Source organism: Lactuca virosa, chromosome 8 (genome assembly GCF_052849685.1).
Source record: "Lactuca virosa cultivar CGN04683 chromosome 8, Lactuca_virosa_CGN04683_v6, whole genome shotgun sequence".
Taxonomy (NCBI): Eukaryota; Viridiplantae; Streptophyta; class Magnoliopsida; order Asterales; family Asteraceae; genus Lactuca; species Lactuca virosa.
Genome location: NC_136433.1, coordinates 56,597,362 through 56,619,158, shown reverse-complemented (window position 1 = coordinate 56,619,158; position 21,797 = coordinate 56,597,362).

Here is a 21,797-nt window from a genome sequence, read left to right as displayed (position 1 = left end):
CTTTAACGGAAATAAATTAAGTTCTAAGTTTTAAGGATTGCTTTAAATAAGAATCGAGGGTCATTAATATTTATGTTTGTTGCTGTTATTATATATAAGACTAGGCGAATAACCGCGCGTTGCGCAGAAGCATATTATTAGCTGAAATTCTTACAAATATATATATTTTTAAATATAACAATAATGTTGTTAAATTTGATATAATAATTCGTATACTAACTTCATATGATATATTGATTATTTTTAATTATATGATAATATATATATATATATATATATATATATATATATATATATATATATATATATATATATATATATATTAAAACTGTCTAATCTCAATGTTTTAAATGACCTCTATTCGCGGGTTACTTATGAATAAAATTAAATATAATATATGGTTTAATGTTATTAATAATTGTTGTTATTGTTAATTGATTTATTAAAATTTATTTGCTTAACGTTTTAATTCTATCATTGTAATTATTTAAAACATCAGACATTTTTTTTTTGATTTTAAGGATAACAATATAATCATTTATATAGAGTTATTTTTAACTATTGTTATTGTTAGTTATTTTAAGCTACTTATTTGAAAACTTTTAATGATTATAAAAATATCTTTATGAAATATTTTATTGAAATTGATATTAAAATTTAGTTTTTGCATTTAGTACTACAATTTATCACTTTTAACAATTCACAAAATAGTTTTTTGGATTTTTTAAGTGGAACTGAAATTTATATTGAAGTTGACCATCTAATGTTATATTTAAATAAACAATATAAGTATTTTGTTTAAATTGTTCAAAAGTTGTAAGTTTAAACTGATAATGGTTTAAATACAACAACGTATAAAATCTAATAAATTAAGTATAATATGTTAAAAGTTACAGACATAACGTTCTAAGTAGAAGTAAAAATTATATTTTAATATTGAAATTTAGTATATTTATGATTACACTGTAGGTTTGATACTTATTTAACTTTATTAACCAACTTATAATCATTATTAGAAAGACACTACAATTTATCACTTTTAATTATTTAGAAAATATTTTTTGGGTTGTTTAAGTTGAACAAATATTTATATTTAAGTTGATCCTGTAAGGTTATATTTCAATTAACAATTTACGTATTTTATACAAATTGTTCAAAAGTTGTAACACAGATTTCACAGGGTGAATATGTACAGATTCACAATGTGAATTTAAACAAATTAACAGTATGAATCTGAAAAAATCATTTTTTTATCAAATTTGATATCAAAGGATGGAGGATAAAAAGTTATTAAAGTTTATTTTTTTTTGATGAAAAATTTGCTCTAAAAGTTGAAAAAAGATTGGTTTCTTGGTTCTAAGGTTTAAAATGGTTCCTTGTTGAATATATATATATATATATATATATATATATATATATATATATATATATATATATATATATATATAGAGAGAGAGAGAGAGAGAGAACGAGAGGAAGGATTATTTGAGAACTCATATATTCCCGAGAACCAAACAAGAGTCGTTATATCAAAATAATAGAAGGTCAAGATGATTTGTGGCATTTTTGTAAATAATTAGAAAAAAATAATGTGGGGGTACCTTAATAAAATGGATCAGAGGACATTTTTGGGATAAAATAATTTAGTTCATTGAATCAGATTGAATACGATGGTTAAACAATATCCTTATACTCTTTCCCTACATCTCGTCTCGTCTCGTCTCTCTCTCTCTCTCTCTCTCACACACACACTTTCATCCTTATATATGTAGGAATGATCATTTGAGAACTCATATATTCCCGAGAACCAAACAAGAGTCGTTAGATCAAAATAATAGAAAGTGAAGATGATTTGTGGCATTTTTGTAAATAATTAAAAAAAATAATGCGGGGGGTACCTTAATAAAATGGATCAGAGGACATTTTTGGGATAAAATAATTTAGTTCATTGAATCAGATTGAATACGATGGTTAAACACTATCCTTATACTCTTTCCCAGCACCTTGTTTCGTCTCTCTCTCTCTCTCTCTCTCTCTCTCTCTCTCTCTCACCCTTTCATCCCTTCTCCGGCCGTCTCACCTCCGACCATCCATATTCGATTATCTCCATATCGTTGACGACATCTGATTAAGCAAAATATGTGTTTCGAGTGAGTCGGATGCCTAAAAACGACGGAGATTAGCCGAAGATTACTTATATAGTGAAGTCGAATCCTATATCTTTGACAGTAATCCGTCACAAAAAGTGTCGGTCGGTAATCTGTCACAATAAAAGTTCGTAGGTAATCTGTCACAAAACGCGTCTGTCCGTATGTCGTGTCTATTCTGTCGGTAATGTTGCCACCACTTTTCCTGTAACATCCATAAAAATCAGACCAAATTTAAACTTTTCAAAACATTAAAGATCCATTAATGATTACAAATTCGTTTTCCAAAATAGTTTATATCAGAGTATTCCTCAGAACCATAAACAAAGCAGGAGGAGCTATACGATCATGCCTTCGCCTTGCCGCGATCCCCTGATGTACCTGAAAAATAAACTGAAACTGTAAGCTCGAGGGCTTAGTGAGTTCCCCAAAAATACCGATACACTGGACATAACACATATATAAACAACAACATGTACTGGGTCCACAGCTTTACAGACTGGATCACCCCTGGGCCCACAGTGTGAATCTAGATTGCCTTACGAGCCCACAACTCACATCTGGCTTGCCATCGAGCCCACAGTACGAGTCTCCCTTCGCCCGTATCTGGAATGCTGCCAGGTTTGTTGGTTACTGCACGGAGTAGTATCACCTCAACCCATCCCACATAACATATCAACAGATAACATAACCACTGAGCATACAGATAATCATATAACAACACATGTAGTCCTACATATCTACCTAACTGGCATAGCCACTAACATGCAACACTACTCATACTCAACATTCTAACACTGCTAGGATATCATATCCAGTGGGCCGGCCTTGGTGCCTTAGATCCCTTAGTATAGTGAGGATAACTCACCTCGCAACCATCGTCTGAAACTAGAAAGCTCAACTCCCGGATCACCACCACAAACTCCACCACCTATATCTAACACAACATAAAGTTCATAAATTCCCAAGATACTCCCAGAAGTCCAATAGTCAACCCTCGGCCAAACTCCAAGTCAACTTTCAAGGTCAACAATCCATGTTGACCTCAACTCGTCGAGTACCCTTAGCTACTCGCCGAGTTCCTGGCGTGACTCGCCAACTTGCCAAGTCACTAGAGTGACTCGTCGAGTTCCTAGTGCCAGTAGCCGTAACTCCGTAGCTAACTCGCTGAGTTTTCCCTTTACAATTCGTCATGCTCATACGTGTCCGAAGGTTGGGAAAACCCTAACCGACTCGCCGAGTCATTCTACTTACTCGTCGGGTCTACGACAATCTTCAACGGACTCGCCGAGTTGTTCATCCAACTCGTCGAGTACAGGACTATCTTCATGTGGCTTGCCGAGTTGACTATGCAACTCGCCGAGCCCCTTCAGACCTTCAACCATACAGATACTTTTTAAGACATGCAACGACTCCATATTTCAGATCTAAGCTCCTAGGGCATGCTTATCACGTAAAGTTGCAAACTTTACGTGCATGCAAGGCCCTAGAGACTCTAAATGACCAATCCAAGCTTTCAATGGAGCTCTACACCTTAGGAGAGTCTCATTCTTGCAAAAGCTAGAAGCTTTAGTGACTTAGAGACTCAAAAGAGTTCAGATATGAAATTGCAACCTTATATCTTAGCTCAAACACAAGAAAGGCTTCCTAATAAGCTAGAAAAGTCCTAAAATCCACCCAAAATAGATCTAGAATGAAAAGGGGTTAGGATAACGGCTTAATACCTTCTAGAAAGGATGCCAACTGAGGTAGATTTCTGGTTCCACACGTTCCTTGCTCCTAGTCACTTGATTTCCAAGCTTCTTCCCACCAAAAATCCTCTTCCCAAGCTTAAAAACACAAATGGAGTATGCTCATACGAATTAGGGTTTGAGGGTGTCAAGTAACTGTAAAGGGGAGGCTGGGGAAGGCCAATGATCCTTTGAATAGGGTGCAATGCCCCGGGATTTAGGGTTTCATCTGCCAGCTCCTACTCGTCGAGTCCCTTCTTGGACTCGGCGAGTAGGTCGCTAAAATACGTGGACCAACCCGCTGCTACTCGACGAGTAGGGCAACCAACTCGTCGAGTAGACCTTGAATCGAGGAAATTCTTATACAAAATCGATACCTGAGAATCGGGGCGTTACAATTCTCCCCCACTTGATCTAGACTTCGTCCTCGAAGTCTGGCGCGGCGAACAGCTCCGGGTAGTGCTCCCGCATCTCTGCCTCTGGCTCCCACGTCCGCTTGGACCCCCTCCGATGTTCCCACTATACCTTCACCAAAGGTATCTCCTTGTTCCGCAGCACTTTCATCTTCCTTTCCAGTATGGCCACAGGCCTCTCCACGTAATTCAGGCGCTCATCGACCTGAATATCATCCAGCGACACCACTGCCTCCTGGTCCATAATGCACTTTCGCAACTGCGAAACGTGGAAAGTGTTGTGAATCCGACTAAGCTCCTCCGGTAGCTCTAGCCTGTAAGCCACCTTGCTAACCCTGGCAATGATCCTGAACGGCCCAATGTAACGGGGACCCAATTTCCCCCTCTTCCTGAAGCGAATCACACCCTCCCAGGGTGAGACCTTCAGGAGTACCATATCACCCACCTGAAATTCTAACTCAGATCGACGTCTGTCGGCGTAACTCTTCTGCCGACTCTGAGCGGTCTGCAATCGCTGCCTAATCTGCTGAATCTTCTCAGTAGTCTGCAAGACTACTTCCGTCCGCCCCATCACTCTGTGTCCCACCTCACCCCAACAAACCGGGGTGCGACATATCCGTCCATACAACAGCTCGAAAGGCGGGGTGCCAATGCTGGAATGATAGCTGTTGTTGTAGGCGAACTCTGCAAGCGGAAGGTGGGAATCCCAACTCCCACCGAAGTCAATGACGCACGCCCTCAACATATCCTCGAGGGTCTGAATGGTCTGCTCACTCTGACTGTCAGTCTGTGGATGGAATGCTGTGCTAAAGTGCAACCGCGTGCCTAGTTCCTCGTGGAACTTCTGCCAAAAACGGGAGGTAAACCTAACATCTCGGTCGGAGACAATGGAGACGGGAACCCCATGGCGAGACACGATCTCGCAAACGTACATGTCGGCCAACTTCTCGGTCGACGAACTCTCCCGAATAGCCAAGAAATGGGCACTCTTGGTCAATCGATCCACGATGACCCATATAGCATCAAATCCCTTCGCCGTCCTCAGCAACTTGGTAATGAAATCCATCGTGATCTGTCCCCATTTCCACATTGGAATCTCTAGAGGCTGCAACTTACCATGCGGCCTCTGATGTTCGACCTTGACCATCCTACAGGTCAAGCACCTCTCGACATACCAAGCGATTTATCGCTTTATACATGGCCACCAGTAACTCAAACTCAGGTCTCTATACATCTTGGTGGCCCCCGGGTGAATAGAAAAATGAGACTTATGAGCCTCCTCCATGACCGTCTGCCTGACCCCACCAGACATCGGTACCCAAACCCGACTGCATCGGGTCAATAATCCCCGACTATCCTGCACAAATCAGGTATTCTCACCCTTGATCATCTCCAGCTTCCAATTCTCCGGTCGCGTGCCCTCAACCTGGCAATCTCTGATCAAACTCACAAGCGGAGAATCCACAGTTATGCTCATACATCTCGCTGGGGTGGAAGACCCAGCTGTCTTGCGGCTCAAAGCGTCTGCCACCACATTCGCTTTACCGGGGTGGTAAAGGATCTCACAATCGTAGTCCTTGACTACATCCAGCCACCTGTGCTGCCTCATGTTCAAGTTCGGCTGATCCATGATATGCCTCAAGCTCTTGTGATCCGTGTATATGGTGCAACGGACCCCGTATAAGTAATGTCTCCATATCTTGAGAGCGAACACTACTGCTCCCAGCTCCAAATCGTGCGTAGGGTATCTTGTCTCATGCGGCTTCAGTTGCCACAATGCATAAGCTATCACTCGTCCTCTATGCATGAGGACCGCCCCCAAACCTGTGATGGATGCATCACAGAACACCACAAAATCCTCAACTCCCTCCGAGAGTGTCAAGACTGGGGCCTCGCACAACCGCTGTCGGAGGGTCTCAAACGCCCTTTGCTGCTCAGGGCCCCACTGGAAATCCACCCCCTTCATCGTCAGACGAGTGAGGGGTACTGTAATCTTGGAGAAATCCTGAATGAATCTCCGGTAGTACCCTACCAATCCCAGAAAACTCCTGATATCTGAGGGAGATTTCGGAACCTCCCATTGCATGACTGCCTCGATTTTGGCCGGGTCGACCAAGATCCCATCCTGGTTAACGAGGTGCCCGAGGAACTGGACCTCCCGTAACCAAAACTCGCCTTCGAGAACTTGGCATAAAGCCGCTCTCGCCTCAGAACTCCCAAAAACTCCCTGAGATGCTCCTCGTGCTGCTCTCGAGTCTTGGAATACACCAAGATATCATCTACAAACACGATGACCGAGCGATCCATCATCGGTCTGCAGACCTGATTCATCAGGTCCATAAATACTGCTGGCGCGTTGGCGAGCCCAAACGACATTACCACGAACTCGTAATGTCCATAACGCGTCCGAAACGCGGTCTTCTCCACGTCCTCCTCCCTCACTCTAACCTGATGATACCCGGATCTCAAATCGAACTTGGAAAACCAAGATGCACCCTGCAACTGGTCGAAGAGATCATCTATCCTCGGGAGTGGATAACGGTTCTTCACCGTTAACTTGTTCAACTCCCTATAATCAATGCACATCCGGTGCGAGCCGTCCTTCTTCCTGACAAAGAGGAACGGTGCTCCCCATGGAGAACTACTAGGTCGAATAAACTGCTTGCCCAACAGTTCCTGCAGCTGTGATGACAGCTCCTGCATCTCAGGCGGCGCTAATTGGTACGGCGCCTTGGCGATAGGGGCCACACCTGGCACCAGGTCGATCCGGAACTCGACCTGCCTCTCCGGAGGTATCCCTGGCAACTCCTCCGGGAACACATCAGCAAACTCTCTAACCACTGGAACCTCCGAAACTGGGGTCTGATCCCTGACTCGCGTATCCACCACATACGCTAGGTAACCCGCACACCCGTGCTGAATGTACTGCCGAGCCCTGGTGGCTGAACAAAACCCTGATCGCACTCTGGTGCCCTCACCATATACGATCAGTTCTCCCCCACTTGGGGTTCGAACCACTACCCGCGAACCCTCGCAATCAATTATGGCACTGAATCGACTGAGCCAGTCCATCCCCACAATCACGCATACATCCCTCATGGGAATCGGAATCAGGTCTATCGGAAAAGGTATCCCGAAGATCTCCATCTCACATCCTCGGTAGACCGAAGAAGCAGAAACCCCGTGTTCGTTGGCGATAGAGACTCGTAACGGACACTCTAGCTCGCCTACTGGCACTCTGAACTCCCTACTAAATATCTGAGATACAAAAGACCGACTCGCCCCCAAGTCAAATAAAACCAATGCAAGTAAGGAGTTCACAAGAAACGTACCTAATCACAGGTACAACAGATAAGAATACAACATATATAGTAAATGAGATAAAGGATAGAAACATACCAGCAACCACATCCGGTGCTGCCTTGGCCTCCTTGGCCGTAAGCTGGAAGGCACGCCCCTGAGCCTTCGGAGGCTCTGCCTTAACTGGCCTCGCATCAGGAATCCTCATTGTAGCTGGCGCGGAAACCTGCGCCGGCTTAGCGGCAAGCAACGGACAGTTGGCCTTCACGTGGCCAACCTAATCACAGTGATAACATAACCTCATACCCTGAACCGGGACTGTCTGGCGATAGTCCTTCGCGTAATGCCCCTCCTTGCCGCACCTGTGGCACCCACTACCAGCTCGACACATACCATAATGACCCTTGCCACACTTTCCACAAGTGCGGCTCTGCTGACCCCCTGTCCTAGAATCAGCGGTCTTAGACCGCTTCGGCACCGGCTGAGACTGTGCCGGGGCCTGCCGCTGCTCCCTCGACTGCAGCTCAATATCCAACTCACGCCGCCTAGCGGCCTCCTATAACTCCAAAAGAGTATCACATCGCTGGGTAGACACAAACTGACATATGTCAGTCTTGAGCATGCTCAGATAACGGGTCATCTGAGCCTGCTCGGAAGCAAACTCTGGCCAGAACATCGCCCTCTCAGTAAACATGCGGGTGATCTCCGTCACTGCCTCCCCATCCTGTCTCAAACTCAAAAACTCCTGTGACAACTGTTCCCGCTCAACCCATGGAATGAATCGGGCACGAAACATATCCCTGAACTGCTCCCAAGTAACAGCAGCTCTCTGATCATCAGTGTACGACCCAGTAGCCAATCTCCACCAGTCCTTGACCCTGGACCTTAGCAGGTTCAGAGCACACCTGACCTTCTGGTCAGTAGGGCACGAGCAGGTAAAGAAACACCCCTCCACATCTGAGATCCACCTCATAGCCTTGATGGGGTCCTGCGTCCCATCAAAAGTAGAGGGTTTCGTGTTATCGAAGTCCCTGTACTGGAAGCCCCGAGTGGCTCCTCTTCCTCCCTCTGCCGTTGTTACAGCAGATGCAGCTGCATCGGCAACCGTCTTCGCAAGGGCTGCGTATCGCTCGTCGAAATACTCGACCATGGTGATCTTAATAGACCTAAACATCTCCGGCAGCTGTGCCTGGAACGCAGCGGCAACCTCATCATGCACGATCTCCTGAATCCTGGCATCCAACTCCCCCGTACCCATCTGCACCATGGGCTCAGGTGCTGTTGGCCCCTCTTGGCCCCCATCTCCTGATCCTGATCCTGAACCGGATCCAGTCACAAAGCGTCTCGTCATCACCATTCTGAAACATACCACAAGATATCAGATAATCCACACAAATAAATGGGAGTCAACTCCCGACTAACCCTAGGGGTTGTGACTTCCTCGATACGTGTATGGGTCCTGTGATTTCAGTAGTACGGGCCCATACTACCTTCCACACCTACCCATATTTGTCTCAAGTATCACCACAACACCCTACTAATACATAAACATAGCGAGCGCTCAATCCTCACTCCTAGAGGAATGCTAGATATCTCATAACTGGTGGGTTTTAGGTAAAACAAATAAACTAGAAAACAATTCCTAAGTTCACATGCAACCTACTTTGGATCTATGTTTTAACTATTAAACATATAACTTTGAATTGCAAAACAAGAACCCTAGAGGAGGAGGCTAATTTCGAAATTAACTAATTAGGGTTTAAGAGTTTCATACCTTTCAATTGCTATAGCAAACAATTGACAATCCTCTTGATCTTGATCTTCTTGGAAGCTTAGCACCATAATTGTAATGCCTCTAATGGAATCACACCCAAGAGCTAGCAAGAAGGAAACTAGAAGGAGAGAGAGAGAGAGAGAGAGTACACAATTTTTGTCCCTAGGGTTTCACCAAGGAAGGAGTGACCGATTTTGAGAGCCAGGAGGCTCCTTATATAGCTGAGGGATCTAGGGTTTAGGGAAAACCCTAATACTCCTTTGCTTAGGGCCTAAGCTAATCCAAAGGCCTTATCCAAAGCCCTTGGACAAAATCCTTAGGGTTTCCTCTATAGATTTCGTCCACCTCCTTCCAAGGAGGTTCTAGAGCCTTCCACTCAACTCTCTGATAATTGCAAACTAGTCCCTACACTTTATAATAAATACAATTAACCCCAAAGTTAATTCTAATTAATTTCTGGCTAACTATTAATTAAACCTTATGATTTCTAATTAATATATTAATCTTTTAACATATTAACAAATCATTTATATTAATTTATTAATCTTATAATAAATCAATATCTCTCCTTTCATAATTTCCTTGTCCAGTTGCTAGGTTTGAGGGCAACCCAAAAGGACTGTGCTGCTATCAATTCAAGTACATACCATTTATAGTTATGGGGTTAGACACCTAATCCAACAGTCTCCCACTTGGATAAGTCTGTAACTATAATTGCTAGTATGACTTCTAAATTTGACCAACAAATTGTAGCTTCCAAAAGTCGCTGCTGAACTCTGACCCAGTAAGTTACATGTCCTAAGATAAGTGATCATATAATCCTTCGTTCTGCTAGATATCCCTAGACATAAGACATGGAATGTAATCAATCTCTTTGTCCAGAATCTATGTTTTCTGATTTCTGATTTGTGATGATGTAGGACTTCTAATTGAACACATCAATTTAGTCCTGGCTGGGCCCATCACATAAGTCAACACCAAATCATCGAGGGGCCCACAGATATCGCTTTTCCGGTTAGGGCAAAAGGAACGAATAAACGTTGACTCATATGCTTGTATCTTTTACTCATCAAATCATACATGACAATACGTTTTATAACACCAAGTTACTGATGCGTTTTCGTATCACCAATGTATAACCAACTTTGTAAATTACAACTCATATATCTTCGTTTCAAGATTATAAGATATTATCGTCTCAGTATTACTCGTGATGAATTCCATGAAGTGATACTCTGAGCGAGGGTTTATCCAATACTCAAATCTCAATTTCTGAGTACTCATGAACATTGCAGCAATTCTATTGCCATGTCTATCCTTAGACAATCTGCAATCCAATTCATGACAGTCTTAATTCACTACTTACTTCCAAAAGTACGAGCGACTGTGGAGTTTGAATAATCTTATTATTCGGGAAGTAAAACATGCAAAAATGAAACACAATAATAAACAATTGACAAAAGGCAGTAAACAAACTCATAAATAATACTTTATTATTTAATCACCAAAAGTCAATTACATTTACTTTGTTACAAGTTTCAGAACAAAACTAATCTAACTACTAAAACTAATATCATCTTTCAGTCCTATGCTCCGAGCATGCTGAATATGCTTAGCCCTACTCAGACCCTTTGTGAGGGGGTTTGCTGGGTTATCTTCAGATGACACCCTCTTTACCACAAGATGGCCTTCTTCTACTCTATGTCTGATAAAATGGTACTCTTGTCGATATGTCTGGTTTTACCTTGATCTCTTGGTTCCTTTGTCAAGGCAACCGCTCCTTCATTATCACAGAACAGTTCCATAGGCTCCTGGATGGTAGGAACAACTCCGAGATCCCCAATGAAGTTCCTTAACCCAGCTGCTTCCTTAGACGCTTCACTCGCCGCTATGTACTCTGACTCACAAGTAGAATCAGCCACCGTATCTTGCTTGGAACTTTTCCAAGTAACCGCTCCTCCATTCAGTAGAAATACCCAGCCAGATTGAGAACGAAAGTTATCTCTATCCGTCTGAAAGCTGTCATCACTGTAACCATCTACTCTCAAAGTATCATTGCCACCAAGTACAAGGACCCAGTCCTTTGTCCTTCGCAAATACTTGAGTATATTCTTTATTGCTATCCAATGAGCTCTACCCGGGTTTCCCTGATAGCGACTGGCCATGCTCAAAGCAAAGGCCGCGTCAGGGCGAGTACATGTCATAGCGTACATGATCGATCCGACAACGGAAGCATAAGGTACACGACTCATGTCAACTATTTCCTCATCTGTACTCGGGCATTGAGTCTTACTCAATTTGGTATTGCTTTGGATAGGTAGCTCTCCCTTCTTGGAATTTTCCATACTAAACCTCTTTAGTACCTTATCCAAGTATGTACTTTGACTGAGTCCAATAAGTCTCTTCTTTCTATCTCTCAATATTCTAATCCCAAGAATATAGGCAGCTTCTCCAAGGTCTTTCATGGCAAAACACTTCCCAAGCCAAGACTTAACTTCTTTCAAGGTTGGAATGTCGTTACCAATGAGTAATATGTCATCAACATATAACACCAGAAAAGTCACTATACTCCCACTAGCCTTGATATACACACAAAACTCATCTTCACTCCTAGAGAAACCAAACTCTTTGACTTTCTCATGGAAGCAAAGATTCCAGCTGCGAGATGCCTATTTTAATCCATAAATGGATTTCTCAAGCTTGCACACTCTATTGGGAAACTTTGCATCAACAAAACCCTCTGGCTTATTCATGTAAACATCCTCAGCCAACTTCCCGTTAAGGAAAGCAGTCTTGACATCCATCTGCCAGATTTCATAGTCATGAAAGGCAGCTATGGCGAGCAATATCCTAATAGATTTAATCTTGGCTACTGGCGAAAAGGTTTCATCATAGTCAACCCCTGGGGTTTGAGTGAAACCTTTTGCAACCAGTCGAGCCTTGAATGTATGCACATTTCCATCCATGTCTGTCTTCTTCTTGAAGATCCATTTGCACCCAACTGTCTTACGACCTGGTGCACTATCAACCAAATTCCAAACTTGGCTGTCATACATGGACTTAATCTCGCTGTTCATTGCCTCTTTCCACTTGGAAGCCTCTGGGTCTGCCATTGCTTCCTTATAAGTAACTGGTTCATCTAAATTTACCAGTGTCCTATCACTGATGAATGTGTCACCATCTGAAGTAATATGAAAACCATACAACTCAGGTGGCACACTCACCCTAGTGGATCTTCGAAGACGTAATGAGTTATCAACTGGTTCAACAGGAACTGTTTCCTCTGGTTGAGTGCTAGTGTCATCTAAGGTTCCTTCATTGGCTAACTCTGGAATTTCTTCAAGGTCAATGGTGCTCCCACTGTCCTCTTTGAATATGAGCTCTCTTTCTAGAAAGACTCCTCTTCGTGCTACAAAGACCACGTTTTCACTAGGTCTATAGAACAAATATCCAAAAGACTGCTTTGGGTAACCAATGAAAACACATTTCTCACTTCTAGCTGCTAGCTTGTCATGAGTCTCTCGTCTTACGAAAGCTTCACAACCCCAGACTTTAATATGTGCTAACGAGGGAACTTTCCCCGTCCACATTTCGTGAGGTGTTTTGGAAACCTTCTTTGTAGGGACAAGATTGAGGATGTGGGCGGCTGTCTCTAAGGCATACCCCCAGAAGTGAATAGGAAACGAAGCATGACTCATCATAGAACGAACCATGTCGAACAAGGTTCAATTACGCCTCTCAGCTACACCATTTAGCTGTGGTGTCCTAGGAGGAGTTAATTGTGAGACTATCCCACATTCTTTCAGATAGTCGTTGAACTCGATAATAAGATACTCCCCGCCTCTATCAGATCTAAGTCCATTTATCTTCCTGCCCAATTGATTTTCGACCTCATGCTTAAACTCTTTGAACTTTTCAAAGGTTTCTGACTTATGTTTGATTAAGTAGATATAGTCATATCTGCTATAATCATCAGTGAAAGTCACATAGAATCGATTAGCATCCCTTGTAGTTGATCTGAAGGGCCCACATACATCTGTATGTATGAGGTCCAACAGACCTTCACCTCTTTCACAAGACCCTGTGAATGGTGATTTTATCATCTTTCCCAAAAGACAAGACTCACACATATCATCTGATTTTAGGTCAAATGATTCCAGCACTCCATCCTTTTGGATTTGGGCTATGCGTTTCTTGTTAATGTGTCCAAGACGACAATGCCACAAGCATGCCTTGTCTATACTATTAGACAAGTCAATATTAAACACACTATTTCCTAAGCTATCAACACAAGTCACTGTTTCATACACACCATCACAAGGCAAAGCTTCAAAGACAAAAACACCATTCTTATAAACAGAAATTGAACCATTCAAATCATTAAAATAATATTTAAAACCTTGTCTGAACAATGCATGAAATGAAATAATGTTTCTCGTCATCTCAGACGAATAGCAACAATTCAATAAATCTAATCTAACATCATTACTAAGCAAAATTTGATAAACTCCGATCTTGGTCACTGGTGAAGAATTCTTGTTTTCCATGATCAATTTTATCCTTCCTCGCTCTATCTCCTCACTTTCTTTTAGCCCCTGCAAATCAGAACAAATGTGAAAACCACATCCTGTATCAAGGACCCATGAACGAGAAGATAATGAGTTATTAGAAGAAATAGTGTAAATACCTGCTGAAGATGGCTTCACTTTGCCATCTTTGATGTCCTGCAGATATTTTGGGAAGCTTCTCTTCCAGTTCCCTTTATCATTGCAATAAAAGCAATCGGCATCCTTTGGATCAGAAACATGGGGAATGGTAGCATTGGGCTTAGCCTTTGGGTCACTACCAGATGACCCAGCTTGAGCCTTGTTCTTCTAGTTTTGCTTAGGAGGACCTTTCCTCTTTTTCCCCTTTCCCTGTCTAATAGCCAAGACAGGGGCACTTGCAGGAGTGGATGCTATACTTTTACCCTTGATCCCTGCTTCAGCTGTCTGCAACAAGTTGTGCAATTGGGCCAGTGTCTGCTCAGTGTTGTTCAAATGGTAAGTTAGGATAAACTGAACATAACAATTAGGTAATGAGTTCAAGACCATGTCAATGGCCAATTCCTCATCAAAGTGAATGTTGAGCTTGACCAAACGCTCTATGTAGCGTTGCATTCTTTGCACATGAGATACAACCGACTCCCCTTCTTTCATCTTGCAAGCCATGAGTGACTTGACTACTTCAAACTTTTCTTGACGAGCTCGCTTATGGTACTTTTCCATATGGTCCTTATTCATCTCAAAGGGCCAGTAGTCCTCATAGTACCTCTGCAGTTCTGGGGACATGGTTGCGACCATGATGCATGCCACTTTGGTAGCATCATCATAGTGTTTCTTGTAGGCAGCATATTCTTCAGGAGTAGCTTTAGACTCATCCAGCTCTTTGAGCTCCTTTTCAAGGACATATTCTTTGTCCTCAAATCGAAGCGCCATCTTGATGTTACGCATCCAATCGTTATAGTTAGAGCCATCCATAATGACTTTGGAGCAAATGTTGAGCAAGGAGAAGTTGTGGTTGGAGGATGTTGAAGCAGAAATGTTTCCAGGAGTAGACATCTGAAAAGAAGGAAAGTTTTAGTTAGATTTCAAGATACCTCAATATAATAACCCAAAGATATAATATCAAGGTTAGGATCCAACTATGAAGATTCACAACTTAGAAATGGGATGCCGAGATCCAAGTGTAAATTTCATAAAGGTAGGTGAATGACGATTCACCAATTCCACCATTAGACGAAATAAACGAAGTGAAATTCCTAATTCTTTTGAGATACATTGAAACTATTCAATGGCATGTTTTAATCTCAGATTATGCTCTTCTATTTGTGACTGGGATGCCGAGGATCACAAACAAGATGTGAATAACCATGCAAATGTGCTTGGTAACCTCATTGTCTTTATCATTAACTATTGATGTACTGGTAAACCACACACGCTCCATCAAAATGACAATTATGAGATAACCATTACTACTATTTATTAGTGCCTTTTAGTGTGCTGCTTAACCACACATGCTCCACTAACGACCAATAAAGCATAATGTGCAATTTCATGGATTAGCATACTTTTCACATTTTTCCTAAAGTAACTAGAGTTGGGATTTTGTAAAATAATGTTCTAGTACTTTCTTTAATAACATTATACTTTTAATGAGATGTAGTTGTCCTATCAAACCCGTTCTGCTAACGACCCTCCACTAATCAACGAAGCGGTGGGTGAGAGTGGACACCCATTCAACTACCATTTTATAGGCAGTTTCCTTATACCCCCTTATAGACTAGCTTTTTGAATGAGGTATACTAGCGATTTGACTGACCATATTCTTATACATATATAATATTAAACTTTTAATTATAATACATATATAAGGTGTGTTTTAAACCTTTTAAAACTTTGAAGTTTATATATAAATTTCGAAAATTAAGCCATTAATTTTAAATTTAAACTAAACCAAATAACTAGATTTAATATTTATCTATTAATTAACTTTTAATTAATTTATTAAATCTTGTAAGGATTATCTAATCAAATTAAACAATTAATTTAATCCTAATCCTTATCCCTCTAAATTTTGAAAATTAGGGTAAAGAATAATTATCCAATTAATCTAATCAAGTAAAAATTATCCAAAACAAGAAACCCTAAAAATACTAAGCATATTTCGAAATTCAAGGGAGGAGGCTAGGGTTTTCAAAACTCTAACCCTAATTTCGATTAGGGTTCATGGAGGCTAGGGTTTTTCGAAAACCCTATGAACCAAAACCCTAAAAATTGAAAATCTTGGCCTTTAGGGTTTAATGGCTATAAACCCTAATTTGCAATTGAACTATTATAGCAATTCAATTTAAAACAAACAATGGCTCTGATACCACTGATGGGTTTTAGGTAAAACAAATAAACTAGAAAACAATTCCTAAGTTCACATGCAACCTACTTTGGATCTATGTTTTAACTATTGAACATATAACTTTGAATTGCAAAACAAGAACCCTAGAGGAGGAGGCTAATTTCGAAATTAACTAATTAGGGTTTAAGAGTTACATACCTTTCAATTGCTATAGCAAACAATTGACAACCCTCTTGATCTTGATCTTCTTGGAAGCTTAACACCATAATTGTAATGCCTCTAATGGAATCACACCCAAGAGCTAGCAAGAAGGAAACTAAAAGGAGAGAGAGAGAGAGAGAGAGAGAGAGAGTATGTAATTTTCAGCCCTAGGGTTTCACCAAGGAAGGACTGACCGATTTTGAGAGCCAGGAGGCTCCTTATATAGCTGAGGGATCTAGGGTTTAGGGAAAACCCTAATACTCCTTTGCTTAGGGCCTAAGCTAATCCAAAGGCCTTATCCAAAGCCCCTTGGACGAAATCCTTAGGGTTTCCCCTATAGATTTCGTCCACCTCCTTCCAAGGAGGTTCTGGAGCCTTCCACTCAACTCTCTGATAATTGCAAACTAGTCCTTGCACTTTATAATTAATACAATTAACCCCAAAATTAATTCTAATTAATTTATGGCTAACTATTAATTAAACCTTATGAATTATAATTAATATATTAATCTTTTAACATATTAACAAATCATTTATATTAATTTATTAATCTTATAATAAATCAATATCTCTCCTTTCATAATTTCCTTGTCCAGTTCCTAGGTTTGAGGGCAACCCAAAAGGACTGTGCTGCTATCAATTCAAGTACATACCAATTATAGTTATCAGCTTAGACACCTAATCCAACAATAACTCACTCATCCATGAAACTTTCACCAACCCTGCAGCACTAGTGTATGCTAGCCATACATAATGCTGGACCCTATAGACTTTCGAATATACAATCCTACCCTAAGCTCCCAATCAAACAAGAACAGAACATAAGGCCAAATCAAACATTCTCAGGATATAAGATCTTAATTATGTATAACCGTAATGCATACACTAAGCAACTATAGTAATGATGTCAATTTCATATAAGGAAACCCTAGGCTAGCAGGCATCATATAATCAAGCAATTCTATCATGCAATTCCTGAAGATCCCTAGCCTATCTCTAGCATGCTGTTCTAACATATCCCATAATCAAATAACTGTATGGTATTTTGGGGTCTACTTACTGGCTCCAGCTGATCGTATACCCTGCATCCTCCTTTACTTATTTTGAAAACCATTTTAGAAATCATTTCGAAAACCTTTCCTTGATTTGAGACTGGATTCACACGCATGTTCCTCCAATTCACTCAAACCAAGGCTCTGATACCAACTTGTAACATCCATAAAAATCAGACCAAATTTAAACTTTTCAAAACATTAAAGATCCATTAATGATTACAAATTCGTTTTCCAAAATAGTTTATATCAGAGTTTTCCCCTGAACCAGAAACAAAGCAGGAGGAGCTGTACGATCATGCCTTCACCTTGCCGCGATCCCCTGATGTACCTGAAACGATAAACTAAAACTGTAAGCCCGAGGGCTTAGTGAGTTCCCCCAAAATACCGATACACTGCACATAACACATATATAAACAACAACATGTAGTACTGGGTCCACAGCTTTACAGACTGGATCACCCCTGGGCCCACAGTGTGAGTCTGGATTGCCTTACAGGCCCACAGTTCACATTTGGCTTGCCATCGAGCCCACAGTACGAGTCTCCCTTAGCCCGTATCTGGAATGCTCACGGGTTTGTTGGTTACCGCACGGAGCAGTATCACCTCAACCCATCCCATATAACATATCAACAGATAACATAACCACGGAGCATACAAATAATCATATAACAACACAGGTAGTTCTACCTAACTGGCATAGCCACTAACATGCAGCACTACTCATACTCAACATTCTAACACTGCCAGGATAACATATCCAATGGGCCGGCCTTGGTGCCTTAGACCCCTTACTATAGTGAGGATAACTCACCTCGCAACTGTCGTCTGAAACTAGAAAGCTCCCCCAAAATACCGATACACTGCACATAACACATATATAAACAACAACATGTAGTACTGGGTCCACAGCTTTACAGACTGGATCACCCCTGGGCCCACAGTGTGAGTCTGGATTGCCTTACGGGCCCACAGCTCACATTTGGCTTGCCATCGAGCCCACAGTACGAGTCTCCCTTAGCCCGTATCTGGAATGCTCACGGGTTTGTTGGTTACCGCACGGAGCAGTATCACCTCAACCCATCCCATATAACATATCAACAGATAACATAACCACGGAGCATACAAATAATCATATAACAACACAGGTAGTTCTACCTAACTGGCATAGCCACTAAGATGCAGCACTACTCATACTTAACATTCTAACACTGCCAGGATAACATATCCAATGGGCCGGCCTTGGTGCCTTCGACCCCTTACTATAGTGAGGATAACTCACCTCACAACTGTCGTCTGAAACTAGAAAGCTCAACTCCCGGATCACCACATATATCTGACACATCATAAAGTTCATAAATTCCCAAGATACTCCCAGAAGTCCAATAGTCAACCCTCGGCCAAATCCAAGTCAACTTTCAAGGTCAACAGTCCATGTTGACCTCAACTCGCCGAGTACCCTTAGCTACTCGCTGAGTTCCTGGCGTGACTCGCCAACTTGCCAAGTCACTAGAGTGACTCGTCGAGTTCCTAGTGCCAGTGGCCGTAACTCTGTGGCTAATTCGCTGAGTTTTCCCTTTACAACTCGTCGTGCTCATACGTGTCCGAAGGTTGGGAAAACCCTAACCGACTCGCCGAGTCATTCTACTTACTCGTCGGGTCTACGACAATTTTCAACTGACTCGCCGAGTTGTTCATCCAACTCGTCGAGTACATGACTATCTTCATGTGGCTCGCCGAGTTGACTATGCAACTCGCCGAGCCCCTTCAGACCTTCAACCATACAGGTACTTTTTAAGCCATGCAACGACTCCATATTGAAGATCTAAGCTCCTAGGGCATGCTTCTCACGTAAAGTTGCAAACTTTACGTGCATGCAAGGCCCTAGAGACTCTAAATGACCAATCGAAGCTTTCAATGGAGCTCTACACCTTAGGAGAGTCTCATTCTTGCAAAAGCTGGAAGCTTTATGGACTTAGAGACCCAAACGAGTTCAGATCTGAAGTTGCAACCTTAGATCTTAGCTCAAACACAAGAAAGGCTTCCTAATAAGCTAGAAAAGCCCTAAAATCCACCCAAAATAGATCTTTATATATATATATATATATATATATATATATATATATATATATATATATATATATATATATATATAGGAAGGATCATTTGAGAACTCATATATTCCCGAGAACCAAACAAGAGTCGTTAGATCAAAATAATAGAAGGTCAAAATGATTTGTGACATTTTTGTAAATAATTAGAAAAAAATAATGCGGGGGGTACCTTAATAAAATGGATCAGAGGACATTTTTGGGATAAAATAATTTAGTTCATTGAATCAGATTGAATACGATGGTTAAACAATATCCTTATACTCTTTCCCTGCATCTCGTCTCGTCTCGTCTCTCTCTCTCTCTCTCTCTCTCTCTCTCTCACACACACACACACACACACACACTTTCATCCCTCCTCCGACCGTCTCACCTCCGACCATCCATATTCGATTATCTCCATATCGTTGACGACATCTGGTTTAACAAAATATGTGTTTCGAGTGAGTCGGATGCCTAAAATCGACGGAGATTAGCTGAAGATTACCTATATAGTGAAGTCGAATCTTATATCTTTGACAGTAATCCGTTACTAAAAGTGTCGGTCGGTAATCTGTCACAATAAAAGTTCGTCGGTATGTCGTGTCTATTATGTCGGTAATCTTGCCGCCACTATTCCGTCGGTAATCTGTCATTAATTCTGTCGGTAATATTTACCCGCGAGGCTTTTACAACAGACCTAATTCCGTCGGTATTCCGTCGGAAATCGACTTTAGCGACGGATATCCGACGGATTTGGCCGTCGAAAATTGCCCAGTTTTCTAATATTGAAATATTAAAGTATTGGCTTAAAGGTATGTATTAATAACAATTGATACACCATAGAATTAAAAAAAAAGTTGAACACTCCTTCAAAAGATTTACCGTCCACAATTTTATATACTTCTATCGATACATGTTCTACAATTGCATACACTTGTATCAATACATGTTCTGTTTTTCTTGAAACATGATATGAGATACAATAATAAACTAAACATTAACAGTGTCCCTCCAACCATACTTAAAAGAAATACAATTGTTTTTGTTTTGTGCTTTTTTTTATCACGGCTGAAGCCACCACCATCTATTTTTGTTGCGTTTGTTGGAGATCCAACAACATCGCCGCCATAACCTCCTATCACCATGAATATATCAAAAAATGTCAACTTAATAAACTGAAAGTGGATTCTTACGAACCATTGTAACGATATTGTTTCTTGTGCAATGAAAGGTGTATCTACCTCGATTTTTTCATTAAAGACTACTCTAAAAAATAATCTTTTGTGTGTAACGATGTTTGTTAAATATACCTCATATGATTTTTCTACTTTAACTATCAAAACAAAACTAAAAACCCAGAAAAAAATATAAATGTGGTAAAAAGTTACCGGACTTTGTAGGTAATGTACCAATGCCAAAAATAAATCAAGGCGTAGGCAGAGTTCGGACAAGTACGTGTACCAATCTCAGACGCGCTCTTAAACAGTTTAAACACTCACAACATTCAAGGTTGGCCAGTTATTGTCCTTCCATGTAAACTCCATAATGTATACCGATGTAATACCGTTCTTGGTTAGATCTATTTATTATTATCGACAAGGCCCCTTCAAGCTTCTTGTTGAAGCAAGAACCACTAACAGAACTGCCATCACAATTTCTACCCGTTTTCACATGAATCTATTGGAATACGGTAACTTCATACCACCGTAACAACCCGGGAGCTAGACGCGGGCAAAACTTCTTTTCATTTTGCAAATAATTAGGATGGTGTTCGGATGTTGTCTTACACAAGTATGACACTCTATGTTCGACAAGTAGCCAACACATTACTAAATCTGGTAACAGATTTATTTTTCCGGTTGGTGATTATTACCGACGGTTGTTGAATAGAACTTATTAGTAAATGATCGAGTATTTGAGTAACAAGGGTTTTGAAAAGATGTTTTTGTTTTTGATAAATAATTGGATCGGTAAAACATTGGTACCTACCGTTTGCGTCTAAAATATTTGTGAAAAAATTATAGGATGCAAAAGAAGTTATAAAAGAGAGGAATACATTGATGAGGAAAATATGATTTTTAGATGAGTGAATTTTTAGTTGGGGTGTTTGAATATATATATATATATATATATATATATATATATATATATATATATATATATATATATATAGAGAGAGAGAGAGAGAGAGAGAGA